Source organism: Lycorma delicatula, chromosome 1 (genome assembly GCF_047948215.1).
Source record: "Lycorma delicatula isolate Av1 chromosome 1, ASM4794821v1, whole genome shotgun sequence".
Lineage (NCBI taxonomy): Eukaryota > Metazoa > Arthropoda > Insecta > Hemiptera > Fulgoridae > Lycorma > Lycorma delicatula.
This window is the reverse complement of record NC_134455.1, coordinates 125,736,013-125,761,146: the sequence shown is the minus strand read 5'-3', so window position 1 is coordinate 125,761,146 and position 25,134 is coordinate 125,736,013. Positions and strand designations below refer to the sequence as shown.

At 30.9% G+C, this 25,134-nt stretch overlaps 1 protein-coding gene across 1 annotated transcript in view; it reads left to right on the top strand.

Moving 5' to 3' along the window:
- The first annotated feature begins 6,542 nt into the window (after positions 1 to 6,542).
- The window catches only part of LOC142321971 (solute carrier organic anion transporter family member 74D-like), an 83,945-nt gene continuing 65,353 nt past the window's right edge, over positions 6,543 to 25,134 (top strand). Inside the window, exon 1 of the mRNA XM_075360547.1 lies at positions 6,543 to 6,734. The gene's annotated coding sequence lies outside the window, so the exon portion shown is untranslated. The remainder of the gene's footprint in view (positions 6,735 to 25,134) is intronic.

Genomic DNA, 25,134 nt, shown 5'->3' with positions numbered 1-25,134 from the left:
CTTGGTAGAGGTTCTTAAAAGGAACAGTTTGGGTAGCCATCTAGTGGGCTAATTTGAAAGTCTGACTAGTATGATCACCATGACGAAATAAACCAATAAATAAATTCAGCTCCCCAAGTAAAATTTTTATTGAGATAGTGATATTGCTTTATGATGTCTATGTGCACAGGGATTATAAGATTTATTATTAATGCTCAGTATTTTAGATGTCATAAATCAAAACGATATTGTTGGATCTTGTTGCAGATGAATACTTGCATTCATCTTTAATAACAGAGACAAAGAGATCTTTACATAAATTCGTAAAACATTGTAACACTTTGAAATCATTTTATTTCTGAGCTAATTGGCATTACTTCTCAGTGGAATTACTGGTAATTGTTTCACTGGCAATTGCTTCTTTAGCAGAACATTACCAGTAATTCCAGTGAAGAAGATGTTAATTAGCTCTGAAAGTCAAAATTTCCAGTGCTTGTCAAAACTAACCATTTAATAGTTTTCATTTAATTGTGCAACCAAAATTAAATAGCTGGTAACTTATATGGTTTTTTATGTGATAACGCTTTCATATTATCTTTATATAGTTTAAAAGTTTTGTTTCACAATTACAAAAACTTACGTTAACTACAATGAGGGTCAAAAAATTATAAAATGCCTGACCACTAAAAATTGGTTTATTTTTTGGTTTTTTCACTGTAATGTCTATTTAATATTTACTTTTACAAATCTTCTTTTAAAACCCTAAATAATTTTTTTTGTTACATGTGAATATAATATGTAGAATAAGAAAGATGCAAACAATATGCAACTGAATTCTTTTTATTTGCAATCAATAAATTAAAAAATTGTGGGACCATTTTGAATGATTTTGTTGTTTTCATCTTTTGTTTGGTAAAATACATGTAGAGATACACATTACGAGTGTAAAAAGGGTTTTTAAATATCCACCATAATTCATAAGTGCATAAGGCTAAATTTTAAGTAAAGGTATCCTTGACCAGACAATAGGTCAGCATGCAAGCTGGTCATAATTTCGATTACTGTTAAGGGTTTGCTATTTTTTACAGCCACTTAACATTTTCATGCTTATTAAAATATTTAAGTATCATGCAAGGTCATAAGTACAAAAATAAATATAGATTCCTGTTCATAGAAACTGTTCACAAAATTTTAATGGGTAATTTTACCCATTATACGAAACACTTCATTATCCTACTTAAATATATAAATAGCAAGTATTATTTACTAATTATTGGTGGCGACAATAAAAAATTTTTATTTTTACAGAAAATACAGATTGACAAATATAAAGTAGTTCTCAATAAATATAAGATGCAAATGGAAGAAAACAAAACAAACAAAAACATAAATAAAAATAGGATCTTGCCAAAACTGCAAGATAAAATAAAATCAGCAAGTGATGTAACACAGTTGAAGATAGTGGTTCCTAAATTTTGATAGATAAAAAATAAGTAGCGCAACAATTAATGTTAATAACTGTAAATATAAAATACTACCCTTTGTCAAAAATGGGCAATTGTATTATTTGTGTGAAAATGCAATATAAAAAATTAAATGAATAACTTAAACAGTTAAAAAAAAGCAAAGAATTTATGTTAATTTCATTAATTTATAATGTTAAATTTTTTTAAATATTTTTATATTTGGGATGTGAATAAATTTTTTTTATATTTTTATATTTATTTTTATATTTGGTGTGTGAATAAAAATGATTACTTACATTAGTATTGTGGTACTGTTTTTTGTTTAGTATGCACACACACACACACACACACACATATATATATATATATACAGAAAGTCAATTTTTAGGACATTAATTAAGGGAAAGAATTAGTGGTTTTATGGTTTTTGACCTGAAAAGTTCCAGAACCACGACTACAGTAGTTTTTTACAAATCTGGGGTAAAAAACCCTGTCTTATGTTTGACATACAATAAGTTTGTTAATTGATCAATAAAAACAAAAAAAAAAATTTAACAGAACAGGTCTTTTTGTCTCTGGTAGCGCTGCCGAGTTCAATCAGAACATCTCCCGCTCTAGTTTTTCTTATTGCCGCTACCTCTGCCTCAGTCTCCTCCAGTTTCATCCCCTTCCGAATTTGACTGAGCGTTTCAGCATACGATTTCCCCTCGGTCTTTTTAATGAGGATCGCTTCTCTAAGATTCTTCCTCTTTTTCAAATTTTTCTTTTTTTCTGCTGCCTCTGGAAGATTTTTCTTGCTCCTTTGCAACCTCTTTATCTTCAGAGCTCTGGCCCTTCTCTTTTCCTTTCTTATTTTCTACTAGTGTCCACGGATGTAAGGGGACTTGGTTGAATCCCTCTCATGGATGGTATGGGTGGCTTGTTTCCACCAGCGTCTCTTTTCTTCTTCTCTGTCTTGGACTGCTCCTGGCTGGTCGATATTGCACTATCCTTCGACTCTGCAGTGTTTGTGGCAGCATCAACATAACTCCCGTTTGTTTGTTCCTGCTTTCCGCCTCGAAGTCTTCTATTAAGGCAGAAAGCTCGGCGAGCCCGCTCTTTATCTCCATGGACACGTTTTTTTGTCTGCCTGTAATGGTGACCATGTTTTTAATAATTGCCATGCATCTTTGCAGATGTTTGAATTGTATAACGTATGTAAAAAAGAAGATTTTGTAATTGATAATAGTCATAAGTCTAGAGATGTAAGTAATTATTTTAATTATACAAACATTTTTATAAATGAAAAATTAGAAATAGTTTTATTAAATAATCAAATAAAAGATAAGAGGAATTGTTAATGGACTCGATTCAGTTGCTAAATTCTTTACTGGCAATTTAGAAGTGTATGATGAAGAAAAGTATGAAAAATTGTTACAACAAATATATAATAAAAAAAAAATAAACAAGACAATATTATAATGCAAATTAATGATCAGTACTCTTTTAAAACAGATATTATTAAGAATTTAATAATTTTAAGAAATTTAGTAATAAGTAGTTAACGAAGAAAAATATTAATTTTATTGAATTTGAAAAATTAAGAGATGTTCTTAATCGGTCAAATATCTTGTATAATATTACATTTTTTAAATTAGGAACGTCACACGCCAGCATTATATCAACTAGAGAGTTATTTAATGAAATACAAAAGGTTTCCAATTATGTTGATCAACTACCACTGGAACCGAAATTAGAAAATAGTACAGAATTCGAAAATTATTAAAAGGTAGTAGTAAAATTAGTTCTTAGGATATAAAGTATTCTATTAAGTTTCCAATTGTAGAGCAATTAGATTATAATTTGTATAAAGTGATTTTTCTTCCACCTAAAAAAGAGTCACAATATTAGATAAAAACAGTTAATTCTGAAATGAATTAACTGAATTTATTTTTGAAGTGATAACTTCTTTAGACGTGTTGTCAGAATTTTTTTTATCTCTATGTTTTCGTACATGTAATTTTGTTAATTCTTTTTCCTGTTTTTTTTTTTTTTTCATCAGACATATATGATTCTGTAGAATTTCTCTTTTGCCTATCCCTATATCGCTGAACACGCAATCTTGTTAATTTATTAAAATGTTCATTTTTTTGAGAAATGTTGTCATGCCTTTCTCTATACCGCTGGTTACGTAATCTTCTTAATTCTTTTGAATGTTCATTTTTAGCCATTACTTCGTCACTATTTTTTTCATAATTTTCTTCATTTTTACTGTCATTCTCTTCATGTTTTCCTTTTTTGAATATTTTATAAGTCAAATTTTCATTTTGCTTTCATCAGATCATCTTTTGCGGCTGTTTATTGAACTATAACATGTTCTATTTTTCTGAATGTGTTTTCTCTTTAGGTGTCCTTGTAGTGGTTTGGCATGGATGTGTTTGCTAGTGGAGACCGAATGTGTGCGTGGGCGCTTACCCCTCTCCTGAAGTAATGCTTTATTAGCGGTTTCCCAGGAGGAGGTCGCTTCGGGTGGAAGTTTAGTCGGTAGTGCGCAGGAATAGATACGCATTTTCTGCGTATCACTGCGCAATGCAGTGAGGGCATTACCAGACTGGCAAGATAGGCGTCGGTACAGACTTCTTGCGTCTAACAGAATATGCAGCTTGCACGTCGACATCAACTTTTCTAGTGTTAGCAGTTCCCTGTCTCTTGGAAACGTACAGCCTTCGTCTACAGTACTTCGTCTACGAAGGGCAATTCAGAATAAGCGGAGAAGAATGTTGTCATCAGGCATTGTCTTTCTCCATGACAATGCTCGGCCGCACACTGCAGCTGTAACAAAGAAGTTCCTGCAGCGTTTTCGTTGGGAAGTGTTTGATCACTCACCATGCAACCCGGACTTGGCTCCATCCGATTTTCACCTCTTTGTTCACATGAAACTCTGGCTAGGAGGACAAAATTTTGGCACAGACATCGAGCTGCAGACCAGCGTAGAAACATGGCTGAAAACACAAGCGGCTCCGTTCTACGACGAGGGTATTGGAAAGTTGGTACAACGCTACGACAAATGTCTAAATCGGAGTGGCGACTATGTAGAGAAATTGTGTCACTATGTAAGTACTTATTACAAATAAAAAAAATTTTATTTTTACTTGGTTTTAATTTCGTGACCGATCGGCCCTTGAAAAAAAAATAACCCTCGTAAATTAGATGGATTAATAAAATTCGAAATGAAGAAGTCTTAACACGTATAGTTTCATAATATTACAAAAAAATTTTCAACATTTTTAAAAACTTGCTTTATACTTTCAGTCATACTTTAATCAAATTATCATGCAGTGCATGAGTATAATCAGTAGGTTAATTTGAATTTCAAAAGACAACATCATATACAACAAAAACTCCCGTACCAAGTTATTTTCATTTTTTATACCAAACGGCTATCGGATTTTCATCTGCGACCCCAAAAACCCCGCATAGCTGTTTTGCACATTTTGCAATTTTTTTGAACCCGCACCCTTAATTTACCCCCGAACGGGAGGATGTTTGCAAAAGTAATGGTAGAATATTGTATTGTCACCCGACCTTAGTAACTGTGCAACATTTCATGACCGGTAATGTCAGGAAGTATGTTAAATTAAGGATGCAAGATTTGAGGACAAACATGAAAAAATAAAACATTCTGAGTTAAAGAAAAGCAAGTCAAAGGAGATATTAGTGGTAGAATCTTGTAGACAAACTAAATTGGTAGACTAATGTATTAAGATAACCAAATCTTGTTAATTTGTTAATAGAAGGATATATAAGATAAAAATTATACAGGAAGATAAATATTGAGGATATAGATTGCAGTAAATATTTTGAGATTAAAAAATTAGGATTTGGAAAATAGTATCAAATAAATGATTATTCGCAAAGCAAAATTTGCAAACGAAAAACACTGTGAAAAAAGGTTTTTTGAATTTTAGAAAGATGCTCCAAATATGATCTTTCAATATAATCGATGTATTGATAATATCGACAATTATCAAGGCACCGAATGTTTGATATTTTATTTATTGGTTGTTATACCATTGATTCGGAATACTGATTTCTAAAAAGTTCAAAAATTAATAAATAATTTATCAATTAATGTAATGGTACATATATTCTTGAAGACTGGCAAGATAGGCGTCGGTACAGACTTCTTGCGTCTAACAGAATATGCAGCTTGCACGTCGACATCAACTTTTCTAGTGTTAGCATTTTAGGTCGATCACTTTTGACTGAATTTGCCACGTTCCCTGTATCTTGGAAACGTACAGCCGCTTGATGGAGGACTTGTTTCGTGCATCCACACCATATTTTTCTGTGAAGGCATTCTGGATCTGGGCATAACTGGCACATCTAATGTATTGGGAAACAATGAATATTCTCTGCTGCGTTGTATAATCCATTTTTCTTCAATTTTCCTCAATTAAACTAGCAACAAAAGAAGGAAATATTCCTCCGTAAGATTGCGTCACTTTTTGAACACTCTGTATATCTACCCTATTTAAAGATAAACCGAGCAATTTGTATATCGTCCACGCTGTAAAGAACCACGGTCTCAAATCTTTTTCAAGTTCTAAAGATCACTCTCCTGATTCGTGGGCTAATGTTTTATTTCGGCAATGTAGACATATTTTAAAATATTAAATAAGATTAAATTAAATTTTTTTCAAAATTAAATTTTCCTCTCATCAAAGCGCCCCTCTAAACCCGGCTCCCAGGGCTATTGATTCTATAGCCACACCCCCAAGACCGACACTATTTTTAATATCAAAAAATGTTTTCTGATAATCGACAAAATTCCTATATCGGATATCAGAGATTTTTTTATCTAATATAAGAGCTACAAAAAGCAATGTACAGTAAAATTTCATTTATAGTACAACGATTTCTGTTCATATTATGCAAAAGCAGAACTGAATAATTAAAAATACGAACAAGAAGTTTTTATGTTAGTTATGAATAAAGAATAAGTGACGTAAAATAGAACATAAAAATTATTGATGGGAGGGGTAATAAGTCCTACTTACTTTGTCTATCTACATAGATAAAGCCATTACCTATTTACTCAGTGTCGTAGTACTTATTTGTTTTAACATAAAGGCTTGCTTATATACGAAGCAACACTTGAGTCATGTGTTCTACATTTATGTGTTTTATCAATGATGCAATGGAAGGGAAAATATCTTAATATTGTGTATTTAAAAATGAAAATGATAATTGTGAGTTTAAATATATATATATAAACAACATTATTGTTGTGTAACGACGTTATTGAAGGTTTGTAACTTTTTTTTTATTAATTTCTTGTTATAATAAGTATATTATTTTATTTTATGATATGCAGTAAGGTTAATTAATATTCGTAAATATGTTGTTTTAAACAATCAATATTCAGTAGTTAACGCATTTTACTTATGAGGTTATATTTTTAAATCATTCGTTACGTATGACGTTAATTCTTTTATCAAAGTTGAAGGTTACTTTGCTTTACATTAGACGTGTTGTATTTGTTTCAAATTTTCATTTTTTTTATTTAAAAAAATATTTATACTACTAATTAATAACAATGAGTGATTTGACGATAAACGCCGGTACTATAAATCAGAGATTTATTAAGATGAGTAATCTGTTATATTATTATTTCTGTGTTAAAATTAACTGTTGTTTCCATTAGTTTTAATAATAATAATAAAATACAATTAGTTGGTCATTAATACAAGAATAACAATTTTATTACTTACTAAAGTCTGTATCACGTACATTTAAGTATTATTTACGTATTTTAAGTATTAAACACATTTAAGCCCTGCTTACTGTTACGTTGAATACTCAATATTTTTTAAGAAACCTTTTTACTCATTGATTTGTTTGTCAGAATATTATGTTAGAACTATTGAACGGATTTTTAAAAGTAAGATGAAATTATTTTAACTTGCATTGAGAAATGTAGGATATTGATATTATTCAGGACGGATCGCCTGTTCTTGATTTCTTAATAAGGATTTTTTCCATTTACTCGCCAGAATTTATATTTTCCGGAAAAAATTTACTTTTCCAGCTTTCGCATTATATAACAATGGAAAAGTGTGATGTTTTATTAAAAAAAAAACGTATATATATATATATGTATATAAATGTGTTTGTGTGCCTTTATAAAGAGTGATTTACGACGATACATTGGCAGCTCATTCTCAGTAGCGTCTTATAGCTAAAATAAGTGGTGGTGCTGCTCCAGAAAATTTTTTCTGGGCCATTTCAAGGCCGGGGTTAAAGTTTTCTGTAAAATAAGGAACCGAATAAAAAATGAATCAAATATATTAAATGGAAGCAGGATAATAATCTAATTCTACATTTCATCACATTCTAGAATATGATACACAGCTATATGGAATATGGTGTACGGTTTTTAAGCACATTGTGCTCAAAAACTGTATTCGATTTATCAGAATGATTAATAAGATAATAACTTATAATAAGTATTATAAGACAATAACTTAATAAAATGTCCGCTTAAAAACACTATAGTTCAATGGTGCTTAATTTAAATTTCTATGTACACAAAAACAAATACATAATTAGTTTTTACTAATTACCTTCTCTTTCGCCCTTCCAGCGTGTTTTTGGACAGATTTGGCAATCAAAGAGCCCTTGCTTTCCGCTATCTTTTGATAGCTACTGAAAAAACAACTAAACCGCTTTCATATTCCTTCCACCGACTAAACTAGAAAAGGGAACGAACAAGGAACGTTTCCATATACACGCGGAGTAAAAACACACAGTTCCATACAAAGATTTTTTATCTTTTTCATAAACTGGGGGATGGCTTCTGACATTAAGCTTAAGGATTATATATTCACAAAAATAAAGAAAGAATTAAAGAAAAAATCCCTTTCGGTACGCCGGAAGGCGGAGGTAGATTTCACCGGTGCTAATAGGGGATAAAAAAAAGTCCACCTTAAAGTTAAGAAAAACTTAAAATTTACTTAATACGACAATGGTTGCATGTGGAAAAAGTTTCAATGTTTAGCATACGATAAGTCCCATCTTCTTACAACTTCAGCAACATTTTGGTCATCGCTTGCCGTAAGGTTTGGTCATATCAAAAATTGTTTCAGATAAAAGTTTTAGGTAATGTTTAGAAGTCAAACGGCCACTTAAAACCAATTCGATACTGTGCCTATTAAGGGAGGTATGATTTTTTTGTCTTCAAAACTCAATTTTTTCCACCCGCTGGGCCAATGGTTGGTGATATCAAAAGACTTTACTAAGATAACTTTTAGGCCCTTATCCAAAGAACAGTAGAAACTTTAAACGAATTCGATATTTAACTTAATATGAAAGTTATAGCGATTATTTTTTTATAAAGCTCTCCCATTTCCACCCCCCATGGTCCGATTTTTACCGTTAACAAACTCGACCGAGATTTTGGAACGAGTTATTTTTAACAAACAATTTGAAAGTGATTGGCTCAAAATTACAGCAGTTATCGTGTCTATAAGAAAGTGAAATATATATAAACGTTTGAGCTTTTGTGTTTTATAGTGTTTTTGGTTTTGGAGTCTGCGGTATGTGAAACACTAAGATATGTCGAAATTTTCCGAAAGTCGAATTATGGTACCCATTATAAAATAGGTAGCTTTCTTATGAAATCTACCTAAAAGGACTCATTATATTAATTTTTATCGAAAATATAAGTGGAAATAGGGGATACTGCAGTTCCACACTACCTATACGCGAGCCGCCACTGCTCTTTCCACGTGTAAAAATAAAGAAAAAATATATATAAACATAGGTCCGGAAACGCTTCGTTAACGAGTTACGGCCGGCGTCTTTCGCCCAGATTTCATCTTCTCCAGTGAAATGAAGCCAAACAGAAATTCTAGGGACGCAAAAATATAAGCTAATTTGATAGTTTCATATGAAAATCAATCTGACAAATTGAAAAAAATTAATCCGAGAACTATAACTTATGTAGTCTTTTAGAAAACCGGCGAAAGACTCAAGAAATGGGAATCGAAACTTGAAATATCTAACGGAGGAGATTCTCATCCGATTCGTATATACTAAATTATTATGTATTTTAATTTCTACTTTCCCGGCGAATATAGCTAGGCTGTATTAAAGGGAAAGTATGATGATCATATCAAAAATGGGGTATCGGATTTTCTTGCAAATCTTTACTTTTTAGAGCCCAACTAGTACATATAGACCAAAAGAAAAAACGTGCGCGCGTGTGTGTGTCGCACTGCTTTTTGTTTTATACACCAGGATTGGCCTAACAGTTTTCTTCATATTTGGCTGAAATATATCTATGAATGGGGGCCATTGAATATTTTTTTTTTCAAAATTCCTTGAGATGATGCAGAAATATCGCAAAAAAACCAATTTCGATTTTCTTCAACAACAAACAAATATTAAAACAAATTTCTTACCTACATGCCTATATAAATAATCCAACAATTTTTTTTTTCAAAAACTCAACCCCCTTCTCTTAAAATTGAAATATATACGTTTTTCTTCTTTTGATCTATCTCCCTTTCATTAAAATATTTTTCCAAAACTTTTATAAAATTTGCAATTTTATAATTCATGTATAGAAGCTATTAAGAAATAACTTCAATCATTTCAAAATTTCAGACCCCGGAACTAATCTACAAAGATGTTTTTTGAAAAACTCTTTCTTTCTTGTTTTAGCCTCTATTGAAGAGAATGGTTAGATTTAGAAGTACACTTTAATCAAGAAAATTTGTTAAGAAATTCTTTAATTTTATTAAAATGTGTTTTACCTACATAAGACTATTTGAAGAAAAACCTTCCTTAAAATGTATTTCCCACCTGTAAAATATATATCTTATATACATATAAAAATGAATGTTTATTTGACCTGTTTGCGTTCCTGTACCATTCATCCGATTGCGATGAAATTTTGGTGAATTGCTGTGCGCACGCCTGCGAATGTTTCTGAATTAGTTTGGACGCGTTAAGTAGCGCAGCGGTAAAAATATTTCGAAAAATTGTATTTATGATCCGATTTGGCTCATATTCTGAATATATATTAGTTTACGTGAAAAGAAATATTTTTTTTGCATAAAAATGGACCCTCTAGTTGGCGCTGGGGTCGAGATAATTCGAAAAATGTATTTATGGTCCGATTTGGCTCATATTCAGAATATGTGTTATTTACATGGAAAGTAATATCTCTGCAAAAAATAAATCGGCTAGATAGCGCTGGGGTTGAGATAATTAGAAAAATTGCTTTTATGGGCCGATTTAGCTCATATTCAGAATACATATTAGTTACGTGTAAAGAAGGATTTTTACAAAAACTGTGCCCAATCAATGGCGCCGGTGTCGAGATATTTACAAAACAAACAAACAGATATACAAATAGACTTTCTTCTTCTATATACATAAAATGCAATGTTCGTATGAGTCCGCTATAGACTAAAAAACTACTGGACCGATTTACGCGCGGGGAAAAGGGAAAAAATAAAACGTAAAATAGGGATAAAAGGGAAAAAAAGAGGGCAAAGTGGGACAAATAAAAAAGGGAAAAGAGGAAAAAGAAAAAGAAAAAATGGAAATGGGAAAAAGAGAAAAAGGAAGTAGGGAAAAGGGAGAAATAAGTGAAGGGGGAAAACCTTTGTTTTTTATTTTATAAAAATTAGAAAGACGAATGAACCAAGATCGACATCAAAGACAGACTGGTTCAAACAAGGATAGCTTTCATGCAAAGGAAAAAAGTCTACTAATATGTAATACAAATTTACAAATTATAAAAAATGTTTGAAAATATTTATTTTGTGAGTGTATGGTAGCGAAACATGAACAATAGGTAAACTGGAAGGCTTTAAAATGGTACAGGAAGATGTACGAAGGTTATTTTTTTTCAAGGTCCTATCGGTCACGAAATAAAAACCCGCGCAAAAATCGGATGAACCTTTGCGCATATGTGTTGCACAGAGTCACTAGTATGGCCTTCAATCACGCCGCGCGTCACTTCGTTTAGTTCTGAACACGCTGCTAGCACGTAAACATGTCTACAACAGTAGCATCTTCCACCAAGTGTGAAGTGCGGTCGGTAATTCGATTTCTTCAGGCTGAGAGGTGTAATGCAGCTGAAATTCATCGACGAATAAGTAATGTGTACGGTGAAACTTCAATGAATGACAGAAAAGTGCGAAAATGGTGCAGGAACTATAAAGCAGGACGTGCAGATGTTCATGATGGAGGCGGTCAGGGAAAAAAGCGAGTGTCAACCGATGATCTCGTTCAGCGAGTGGATGAGGCAATTCGAAAAAAATCGTCGTTTCACAATTTCTGTATTGAGTGATTCGTTTCCTGACATTTCAAGGTCAGCTCTCTTCACCATTGTGAGTGAGAGACTTCAGTACCGCAAACTGTGTGCGAGATGGGTACCCACGATGCTGTCCGACCATCACAAAATAATGAGAATGGACGCCTCCTTAACGTTTCTCCAGCGCTACCACAATGAAGGAGAAGATTTTTGAACAAAATTGTCACAGGGGACGAGACATGGGTCCATTTCGAAACTGAAGAAACAAAAGAACAATCCAACAGTGGATGCATTCTCATTCTCCCAGTAAACCAAAGAAGTTCAGGCGAACTTTCTCCAACAGAAAGTGTATGGCTACTGTGTTCTGGGACCGGAATGGAGTTCTCTTGGTGGAATTCATGGAACGTGGCACGACCATCACTGCAACCTCATACTGCGTGACTCTTCAACATCTACGAAGGGCAATTCAGAATAAGCGGAGAAGAATGTTGTCATCAGGCATTGTCTTTCTCCATGACAATGCTCGGCCGCACACTGCAGCTGTAACAAAGAAGTTCCTGCCGCGTTTTCGTTGGGAAGTGTTTGATCACTCACCATGCAGCCCGGACTTGGCTCCATCCGATTTTCACCTCTTTGTTCACATGAAACTCTGACTAGGAGGACAAAATTTTGGCACAGACATCGAGCTGCAGACCAGCGTAGAAACATGGCTGAAAACACAAGCGGCTCCGTTCTACGACGAGGGTATTGGAAAGTTGGTACAACGCTACGACAAATGTCTAAATCGGAGTGGCGACTATGTAGAGAAATAGCGTCAATTAATGTAATGGTACATATATTATTAGTAAACACAGAATTTCTTAAAAAAGATAAAAAAATGAGGTGTAAGTTTCTAATCACTGGTATTAACAGTAACTAAAAACGTTCAGTGAAATTACTAAATAAAATTATTAGAAGCATTCTTACTTTCTTGTACGAAGTAAAGGAAGTATTGTAATCGCAAAAATTTCGGTTTTCAGATTTCAACTGAAATATCGATTTTGACCATCCCTGAATCCATTTTGACTAGTTTTAGTATAACGTCTGTACGTACCTATGTATCTCGCATAACTCAAAAACGATTAGCATTAGCATGCTGAAATTTCGGATTTAGGACTGTTGTAACATCGAGTTGTGCACCTCCCATTTTGATTGCAATTGACTGGACCAAAGTGACCAAAAAAAAACGAAAATCCAAAACAAAAAAATCGGATTTTTTACTTTTTCTTAACTGTAATAATAAGCCTTCACTGAGGGCTTTTCATCGATAGTAGTACAAATTAAAGTGGTAAAATGAAATTTTAATTAATAATATATTTGGATCTTATAAGGAGAAGGCACATCGGTTCAAATCGGACTTCATCTTCTGTTTTTTTAACTTTTTTTTTTAATTTATATGTATTGATTTATTAATAACTAGCAGATCCGGCAATACTTCCCTATTGCTAGAGTATACGTACATTAAATAAAAACAATTGAAAATTTGATAAAACATTACCAAGATGAGCTTTACGGAACTTCATTAAATTTAACCTTTCCCTTTCATCCTTTCACTTTTCACTTTTCCCTTTTTTCTTTCCCCCTTCCCCATTTTCCTTTTCCCGCTTCCTTTTTCCCATTTTCATTTTTACCATATAACTCCCTTTCTCCATTTCCTCCTTGCCTCCCCATTTTCCTTTCCTTTCCTCATTTCTCTTTCTCTTATTTCCCCTTTTTCCTTTTATTTTTTTCTCCTTTCCATTTCTTTTTCCTCCGTTTTCCCCGTCTTCCTTTTTACATTTTTCTGTTTTTCCCTTTCTTCCTTTTTCTCCGCGTAAATCGATCCAGTAGTTTTTTAGTCTATAGCGGACACATATCGGAAACATTGAAATGAAATCGTAAAATATTTAGTATAGCGTGTTGCTTTTACGTTCAACATAGCGCTTTTTAAAAAAAAAAAACATGTTTTTACCTATCACAGTTGTGACATCTTAGGTATGTAAACAGTAGGTATATAAAAAAACGCGCGTATTCGAATGCAACGTTGTGTCAAAATTCCAAAGCAATCGGCGAAGTACTTTCGGAGATTTAAGATTTTGAATAAACGAACATTTACATTTTTATTTATATAGACTATTAACCTCTGATTGTAAAAAAAATGTACGATAAATAATAATTCAATAATAACAATAAAAAAAAAATATCAGTGGTTATTAATGAAATAAAATTTTATGTACTTTTCATTTTAAAAAATGTGTACATGTAATTTAATAGGCGTACAGGTAAGTCATGTGGTGTCCACATCAGATTTTCTTAAGAAAAGCCCTGTATACCTAGTCTTAAAAATGTATAACTTATCTTAAAAGCTTTCGACTTTCTTTTGATAACAGTTTCTACTCGGCGGTTTAAAATTGAGTTTTTAAAAGAAAGCTATAAAATATCATATAAAATATTTGTTTTTTTTTAAATTAATCATTGTTATTTATTATGTAAAATTATAAACAACGTCCCTTTATTATTTTATTAAAATATCTTGCCGGGTTTAATTTTTCTATAATTATTCAAAATTTGATTATTTGTAATCTGTATTTACATTATTATTTCTAACACCTTATTCATTTTATTGGAAAAAATATATATATATATTTTTTTTTTTTGAAAAGACTGAAACATCTAAGTTCTTTTTATAGGGGTGTGGGTTCATTGAAAAGTAATTAAAAAGAAAGTTTGTAATTTGACTACTAAATTTTTTTACTTCCTTGTACGAAGTTAAGTAACTGTTGTGATTGCGAAACATTTCAGTTTTCAGATTTGAACGGAAATATCCATTTTGACTATCCCTGAATCCATTTTGACTAGTTTCGGCGTGACGTCTGTATCTCATACGTATGTATCTCACATAACTCAAAAACGATTAGCGGTAGGATTTTGAAATTTTGGATTTAGGACTGTTGTAACATCTAGTTGTGCACTACTTTTGATTGCAATCGACTGAACTTAAAGTGTCAAAAAATCCAAAAAACATTTGGTTTATGTATTTCTCTTAAGTGCAGTAATAAGCACTCATTGAGAGCTTTTCAACGATTTATCATAAGTGATACTTATTTTCATTGTTCCAAAGTTACAGCCAAATAAAATTTAAATTAATGAAATATTTGGATCTTACAAATGGAAGGCACATCAGTTAGAATCCGACTTCTTCTCCTTTTTTTTAATTTAAATATATTGATTTATTAATAATTATTAACCTCTGATAGTAAACAAAGTTTTACAATAAATAATAATTCAATAATAACAATAAAATAAAAAAAAAAATGAAAAACTTAAGAAGTTATTTATGAAATAAAATTTTATGTACTTTTAAAAATGTGTATATGTAATTTTAAGAGGCGTACAAGGAAGTCACGTAGTGTCCACATCAAATTGTTTTTATTTAATCTAAAAAAATGATTGATTTTTATTGATCAGTATTTAATAAATATGTTTGTTATGGTAATTATAGTAATTTAATTTTTTTTTTTAATGAAATTGATAACATTATTTGTAATATTATACATTAGGCATTGCAATTAAAATACGTTATTAGTGTGAAACAATTAATTTAATTGAAATAAATACCATTCTGAGGAATTTTGGTGTAGAATATTCTGTTTTAACTTGTTTGTAACATAAAGACGTATATAATTACTTTTAGTTTATTTACTAATTTAAAATGTTACAGTTTGCTGGAAAATTACAAAAAATACTTCAAGTATTAATCACCTAAAGATATCTGGAACACTGAATATGTAATACAGTTATAATCATCACAATTAGTAAAATATTTATGTTTAAAATTGCTATATTTGAATACACTCAATAAATTTCAAATAGTAACAATTCATTAATGTAAGAATTCTATTTTTATTATTAGAATTTCAAAAAAAAATATTCAATGCTTGCTTTTGTTAAAAATTTACGGGTAACATGAATGCAAAAGCCATTAAATTTACTCCACTCTTTTTCACCCATATATTAACAAAAGCCCGGGGAGAAATATCTTCTTTTCTAAAGAAATTTCCGTTCCTACCAAAGTTCTGAATTGAAAATGCAACAACGCATCGCCAACGAAGTTCTCTACAAATCAAAACTTTGAGGTTTGAGTAACCTCAGATCATATTATTTTTGATTACAAGTTTCTGAATTTATACGCTTTTAATAAGCCAAGGCATATTAAAAAGAAATCTTAATCTAGCTAGCTACATTATATTTATATAATAGTTTCGCAATACCTAACTAAAACTATGACTTAATACATTTTTATTCGGTTCAGATTTCTTCTATACATAGTGTTTCTAAATTGGTGGGCTGGCCATACTTTTTCGGATTCTACTTGTAAAAGTAAACAAAAAATATACTTAGTAAAATGGCAATTTCTCCTTCGTTCTCCCCCTGTCCACCACTTTGTTATTTCTATATAACAATTTATATCTCAAGTTCGGATAGATGAAATAATAATAAAAATTGGAATAATAATAATAATAATAATCGGATAGATGAATCATTAATATTTGATAAGCGTCTTGCTAATAAAATTTTAAAATTAGAAAAATTCAGGACTTAAATACCTTTGAAAATTACAAAATGGCGGCCATGTCTATTTTTTAATCCGTTATATCTCCATAAATATAAGTTTTATCAAAATGTATGTTAGTTGCTAAAACATTAAGCCTTTTATTTGGAAGAAAGTGACATTTTTTTTAATCGGTTAAGAAATAGCCAAGTTATGGCAGAAACTTTATGTAATTTTGTGTCTGTTTTCATGTCCTCCACTTTACGTTCAATTCGATTAAATATTAATTGTTTTTATTTATTGTTAATTCTAGTATTGTAAATTAGTATCAAATTAAGTAATAATTTTCTCACAATAAGATTTGACATTACATAATAATAAAACAACTGATATTAATTTTTCACTTTTGAATAATTTTACACAGCGACTATTACTGCTGATCATGTTAATAATGTAAAAATGAAGCTTTATTTATCAGGAGTGGTGTTCAAAACTATCACAACCAGCGTATCTGGAGCGACGAGAATCCATATGGTGTCTTCCAAAGTAACCATCAACAAAGATTTTCCCTGAACATACGGGCAGGTATTTTTAATATCTTTTGGGTTTTGTCATTCTACCAAATCATTTAAATGGTGAAAATTATCTTGCTCATTTACTGAAAATCTTCCACATTTTTTGGAACCTCTTCAATTAAGAGGAAAAATATGTAGTTTTACCACAATGGAGCTGTAGCAGATTTCAGTCAGTTGGTATCAGAGTTCCTGATGAAACTTTCCATGAAAAAATGGATAGGCCGCGGGGGTCAGTGCCCTGGCCTGCCCGATCACCTGACTTAAATCCTCTTGACTTCTAGCTGTGAGGCCATTTGAAACATATTGTTTGTTTAACTTCAATACTAAACATTGAGGATCTTCAACAAAGAATCCAAAATGAATTTCAAGAAATTAGGAATACTCCCGGAATTTTTGAACGGTTAAGGCAATCTCTCAGAAAAAGACTGGTGTAATTTCTAAAGTGTACACTATTAATATCTCTGATAACGTTTAGCAATTGTTAACTGTTTAAGTAGACCTAATGTTCTACAATAATTAACGTAAGATTATCACAGATAGTTATTTTATTTTTTTAATTGCTAGGTATATTATTGTGAAAAAATTATTAGTTAATTTGATACTAATTTACAATACTAGAATTAACAATGAATAAAAACAATTAATATTTAATCGAATTGAACGTAAAGTGGAGGACATGAAAACCGACACAAAATTACATCAATTGTCTGCCATAACTCGGCTATTTCTTAACCGATTAAAAAAAATGTCATTTTCTTCCAAATAAAAGGCTTAATGTTTTAGCAACTAACTTACATTTTGATAGAACTTATATTTATGGAAATATAACGGTTTGAAAAATAATGAATGTCATATCACAAATTATAAAATTATATAGTCGTAATATATGAGAATATATTATTTGTATACATTAAACTATAATAAAAAGATGAAAATTCAGGCTTACTTTTTTAATATTTAACTAATAAAATTAATTTTAGCTAAAAGAAATTTAAAGCACAATTAAGATCCTTTTTTACGAATTACTGTAGTGAGCTGCGCGAAAATAGTTCTATTGTCTGGTTTAATAAAGGTGTATATTGTTTTTTTTAGAATAAATTTTTTTATAACATAATCACATAGCATAATATAAACCTTTTATTGTTATTTTTTTCCTAGTTCAATTTAAACAATTGTGACGCAGTTTTACACTGTATTCTTCTATAAACGATCGGTCGAGATTTGTAATTATTTAATAAAAATTTGATGTGGACACCACATGATTTCCTTGTACACCTATTAAATTAAATATACACATTTTGAAAAGTACATCAGATTCTATTTCACTAATAACTTCTGATTTTTTCTTTCTTTTTTGTTGTTATTATTGAATTATTATTTATTGTAATTGTTTTTACAATCACAGGTTAATGATTATTAATAAATCAATATATTTAAATTAAAAGGAAAAAAAAGTTAAAAAAGGGAAAGAAGTCGAATTCCAACTGATGTGCCTTCCCCTTGTAAGATCAAAATATTTCTTAATTAAAATTTTATTTGGCTATACCTCTGGAACTAATAAAAATAAGTACCACTTATGATATTCATTATTGTTGAAAAGCTGCCAATGAGAGCTTATTACTGCAATTAGGAAAAAGTCCAAAATTTAAATTCTTTGGATTTTGGGCATTTTTTTTAGACAATTTTGGTCTAGTCGATTGGAATAAAAAGAGGAGGTACACAACGATGTTACAACAGTCCTAAATCCAAAATTTCAACATCTTACGACTAATCATTTTTTAGTTTTGATAGATACATACGCACATACGTACGTACAGATGTCACGCCGAAACTAGCCAAAATGGATTCAGGGATGGTCAAAATGGATATTTCCGTTAAAATTTGAAAACCGAAGTTTTTCGCGATCACAATACTTCCTTTACTGTATACAAGGAAGTAAAAACTCAAATACCATTATTATTTAATTTTGACAGTATCTTAATAAATTTAATACAAGTAAAAATTTTTTTCGAAAAAACATAAATCTGGAAAAGTTGAAAATTTATTAAAAAAATCATTATTTTTGAATTTAAAATCAAATTAGTAAAAAAATCATAAAAAATTAAGAAAAAATCTTTATTTTTCTAAAAGAAAAAAATCGTATAATAGAATAAAGATCAGCCCCAACTGAGTTATTTGACTACTGATCCCCCTTTATTGCCCTATTCCTTTGAGATCCCGACTCTAATATAAAACTTAATATCAATAATCCTCCATACATATAATACGAAAATCTTTTGTTCAGCCAATACAGAGTTATTAACCTATATACACATCCAATACGCGCACACATACTAATGAAAAAAATTCCTCCTTATTTTTTTTCTTGAATTCCCCAAGCTTCATGAACCCTTGAGACCAAAAAAATAAAATAAAATAAAAAATAAGTTTTTGAGAAGATTACTATACTTTACTTTGGCTGTAGTTCAAACTACATTACTCCATCCGAGAAAAAAAAATTTTTTTTTCCCTGGGCGCACAACGAAGTGTCGTTATCAGCGCCTGGTGCTAGTATTACGAGGCTCAGCTGATAAATTTTGGACACGTATGAGTAGCATGGGAATAAAAAGAGATATTGGAATGAAATAAAAGTACAATACCTTAGCTAAAAAATGCGTGCAATTTAGTTTTCATGGGGTCCACTATCAGTCGGTCTCTCCCTAAATATTTTAGGGCTAGAAGTTTTCAACACTGCTCTTCATTACAGACTTCAATTAATAGGGTGCAATTTTTAAGTTTCTTTATCGATTTCGCAGACTCACAAGCTGTTACAGTGCATTTATTAATCAAGAAGGGAGAAACCTTAGATAAGTATTTACCTTCCTCGTTGTACCTAACACTAAAACTTTATGCTTGAATATTTGACACACTGCGTAACGTTTCTTGTTTTCTTATTACTGGATATATCTTCGGCTGAACTCATTACAGGTGCCCAAAGTACATCATTCAAAACTTACTACGTGGAGCAATCCACCTACCGGCATGATAGTTTCCACCTTGGGTTACGGTTGGGTTTTCTAAGGTGTCACAACACCATCGAGTGTAAGTGAAGGAGAAGAAGACAGTGAAGAAGAAGACAGTGTAAAAAGAGACAGTGTAAGGTGTTGTGTTGCTTTGAAGGTTTATATGTAGTAATTTATATAGTGTTTTTGGTATGGTGTATTTGTACGGTGCAAAAGGTTCAGTAGCTCGATGTGTAGCAGGAAGGAAAGCTGAATAAGCTAGAGCCCTGGGGTAGGCCGACCCCTAAGTCTTAAATAATAAAACTCTCCGTCGGGGTAAAAAATTAATCTAAATGTTCAGGGTAAATTCTTCTATTTTCAAAAGAAAATGTTACATAAAAGAAGTGCTATTGGAGCGATTTTAATGGCCTACTGGAGTGGAGAGGGTTTTAACTGGCTACTTGAATTCTTGTGCAGCAAAGAAGTAATTCTAAAATAAATGCTGAACTACTTATTTGTTTAGTGTAATATTATAGAATAGATATATGTTAATTTTTTTTATCTCTTAAAGAAATTAGTAAAACAGTACGTGTATATGAGAAGATCCAAAGATGAATAGTGTTTTTCAAATGTATCACTGGAAGAAAGATTACATTTTAAGCTGTATGCTAAAGCTGAGTTAGATCATTAACTTTTTTGTTTAGAAATTTCAATTTTTTTTAATACTTTTATTTATAGTTGCATCAGCAATTAAAGTTATTAGCAACTTATCAGTATAGTGTAACTGTTCCGGTAAATGTTAGTCTTGAACACACTCAGGCTGACCATTCCTGAGACGTGTAGTTAATTGAAACCCAACCACCAAAGAATATCGGTGTCTACTTTGTAGTATTCAAATCCGAATAAAATAACTACCTTTATTAGGATTTGAACCTGAGAACTTCGACTTCAAATCAGCTGATTTACGACGACGAGTTTACCACTAGACCAAACCGATGGGTTAAAATATTTCAAATAATATTAATTTCATCTCAATTAATCAATTAGATATAGTACTGGAAAAAAATCGATGTATATTGTACAGATAGGAAATACAGATTTTTTTATACAAAGTAAATAAATAAATAAGTAATAATAATTATTTTACATTTACGATTCTTTTAAATACTCTTCTGTCTTTTTTTTTTAGTTTTTTAAAAATAATTTCTATGTGTTGAATAAATCTGTTACTATGTTAGCACATATTTTTTGTTATGTTAATTCATTAATTAGTAATTTATATATGCAATGGAGTTGATTGGAAAACATGCTTAGTATAATATGTGGTTAATTAAAATGGTTGCTACAGTCAAAACGTGATAGAAAATGACTGCTCGTAATATACCATAAAGCATATTTAGGGATTAGAAAGAATTTGTTCAAGTAATTGTTTAAAATTATTAAATAATAAACAACTGACTTTCATTATTGATACTTCCAAGGATCTTTTAGAGCATTTGTTATTTTAAATAAATTTACTCGGGCGCGTGTGCACACACACATAGATAGATAGATGTAAAAGTTGTCCCACGAAGAAACGTAGAAACTTTCAGGACATGTTCTCCCGGTGAAAATAATGAAAAAAAGGTCTGGAAACGCTTTGTTTTCGAGTTACGGCTAGCGAAAGATTTCGCCCGGATTTCAGACTTTCAATAAAAAGAAACCCTACTGCAATTTTTGGGACCCAAATTAAGGAGTAAAGTTGGTGGTTTCTTATGTAATTTGAACTGGGAAATAGTATAAAATAGTTCCCAGAACTGTAACTTCAGTAGTCTTTAAGATATCCGACGTAAAACAAAATTCGGTGTCAAAAAACAAGGTTTTTTAGGTTTGTAGTAGTACAATAGGTTTTTTAAATGACTAATAAATGTGGAAGATTTAGTAACAAAACTTGTAGTGAATTTAATTTTGAGAAAATTAACGTAAATACAGTCAACAAAAAGTAAATAAACCTTTTAAAAATAGTTTTTTTTATTGAAGCAAAATAGATGAAAAATAGACAGAAAATCGTATTTATTCTTTCTGTACCTAATAAACGATCTTTTTAAACATTCTTCAGGATATCAGAATTTACAAACAAAAGGGTCATTTCCAGCATGTTCATTTTCTTTGAACGCCGAGTAAATCATCGTGCTAATGATAAACATCGTGTAATTCAGCATATCCTGTGTAGCCCAGGCATTTATAAAAAGCGAATTTCATATCGCACTGGTCTGTCAAAAAACAAAGTGTGGTGCATCCTATGAAAAGAAAATCTTTATTCTTTCCGCCTACAGAAGTTACAAAATTTTCGGCCCACAGATTACCCCCGGCGGATAAATTTGTATCATTGCCTTCTAGACAACGCTGATAAGGTAAATTCAACTTTCTTTACTGATGAGGCCACTTTTATGAGAAAAAATAGTCATTTGTGTAAAGAAGACAATCCGCATGGTACTGTGGAAACCAATTTCCAACATAGATTTCACATTAATATTTTGGTGTGGCATTATTTATGACAAAATTCTGTGATTCAATGGAAACCTTACGGGAGATGTATACGTTCATTTCTTGAAAAATAATTTTCCGGCTATTTTGAAGGATATACTTTTACAAACTAGATTGCAAATGATTTTCCAGCATGATAGTGCAACGCCACATTTTTCTTTAGTAGCTAGAAATCCCTTGAATGCTAATTTCTTAAACTGGATTGGACGTGTGGATCAATCAAATAGCCACCACGATCACCTGACTTAACGACACTAGATTACTTCATTTGGGGCCATATGAAAATGATAGTATACCAGCAAAATTTTGATACTAAAGAAGAGTTACTCGTTAAAATACGAAATGCTACTGAATTTATTCGAAGCGTTCCTGAGATGATACAGAAAGCTACCGGAAATATTTTACATCAGGCAGAGTGTTGTACACATTGTGAAGGTGGGAATTTCGAATAATTATTGTAACTGAGGTTTATTATTCTGTTACCATTTAACATTTTATGTATTTAATTTTTTTGTTATGCAATATTAAGAATAATGTTTATTAGGTACAGATGAATAATACGATTTTCTGTCTATTTTTCGTCCGTTTTTTTTCAATAAAAACCCGATTTTTAAAAGTTTCTATTTACTTTTTACTGGCTGTATTTACATTAATTTTCTCAGAATTAAGTTCTCTTGAAGTTTTGTTACTAAATCTTCCGCAATTATTAGTCGTTTAACAAATCTATTGTACTAAATAACTAAAAATAGAAAAAATACCTAAAAATCACATTATTAAAGTGATGTGGACAACACATGCCTTCCTTGCACGCCTATTAAATTACATACTTACATTTTTGTTTTTTTAAATAAAATTTTATTTCATTAATAACTTCTGTTATTGAATTATTATTCATCGTAAAACTTTTTTTTTAAATGAGAGGTTAATAATTATTAATAAATCAATATATTTCAATTAAAAAAAAGGAGATGAAGTCTGATTCGAACCGATGTGCCTCCTTGTAAGATCCAAATATTTCATAATTTAAATTTTATTTGGCTATAACTCTGGAACCAATGAAAATAAGTTCCACTTATGACGTATCGTTGAAAAGCTCTCAATGGGGGCTTATTACTGCAGTTAAGAGAAAGTCCAAAATTCTATTGTTTTTGGATTTTGGGCTTTTTTGGGCACTTTTGGTTCAGTCGATTGCACTCAAAAGGGGAGATGCACAACTATATGTTACAGCATTCCTAAATCCAGAATTTCAACTTCCTACGACTAATTGTTTTTGACTTATGCGATATACATACATACATACATACATACATACGTACATACAGGCGTCACGCCGAAACTAGTCAAAATGGATTCAGGAATAGTCAAAATGGACCATCCCTGAATGGTTCATTCACAATACTTCCTTTACTTCGTAAAAGGAAGTAAAAAACTTGTTTTTCGACACCGAATTTTGTGTTTCACGTCGGATATTTTAAAAACTACTACTGAATTTACAGTTTTGGGACCTGTTTTATCATATTTCTCAGCTCAACTAACATGAGCACAAACGGAAATTACAATAAGGCTTCTTTTTATTAGAAGGCTGAAATCCAGACAAAATATTTCGCTAGCTGTAACTCAAAAACAAACCGTTTCCAGACCTATATTTATATGAACTTTTTTCATTATTTTCACTAGTAGAACAAGTCCTGAAAGTTTCTCCATTTCTTCGTGGAACACTGTTATATATATCCTTCCTTAGTGGAGTAACCGATAGCACTTCTGTTAATGGAGTAAATCTTTAAAAGATTAAAGCAAGCCAAACCAAATTTTACTATAAAATATTCTTTAAAATGCTCTTCTCAACAACATGGAGTTTACATTTTCCAACCAATTCATTGATAAAAATCCACCAACATTGATAACAACCTTGACAGGGTTATACAGAAGGAACATATTTTAAACACACTTGAGCATTATTTAATTTGTAAATATACAAAAAATACGCAGGTATGATATACTAAATGAACTAATACGATTGAAATCAAATAGTGTTTGATCACATTCTAAATTTGTTAGGCTAATTAAAAAAACAAGCTGCCAGCAGTTTCATATCAGCTGACATCATTTTGAGAACATCATTGTTCTCTTAGGATGATTCGGTTTATCATTATAAAACTTTATATTATTAAATGAATATTATTGACCATCAAAGACAAACATTTTTTTAAAATTTTAGCAAAATTGGGATGAATTATAGAGAAAAAAAGATATATCCAAATTATATAAGAATCATGTGTCTATGATAAGAGTAGAAGGAAGATAAACGAAGACAAGGTCTGACTCAGACCTTCTCTTGAACGAGACAAGATAAGATCTATCCCTACTGTTTTCAACTTGTATAAAGAAGAATTAATATAGGAAACTGAAGCAAAAACTTGAGATTGAATAACAACATAAGGAGAAAAAATTAAAATATTAAAATTCATTGATGATATTAATATTTCATCAGAATTAAGGAATAAATTAGAAAAAATTGTGATTGTCATACAGCTATTGCTAAGGGAGAAATTCAATTTAAAAACAACAGAAAAAAGAGAATTTGAGTTTGAAAAAGGTAATAAAGAAATTAATATCAGATATTAGTATTGTCTTATTCTCTCTCTCTCTCTCTCTCTCTCTATCCCCTCTCTCTCAGTGTGTGTGTGTGTGTGTATGTGTATGTGTATGTGGATTTTTTATAGTAAAA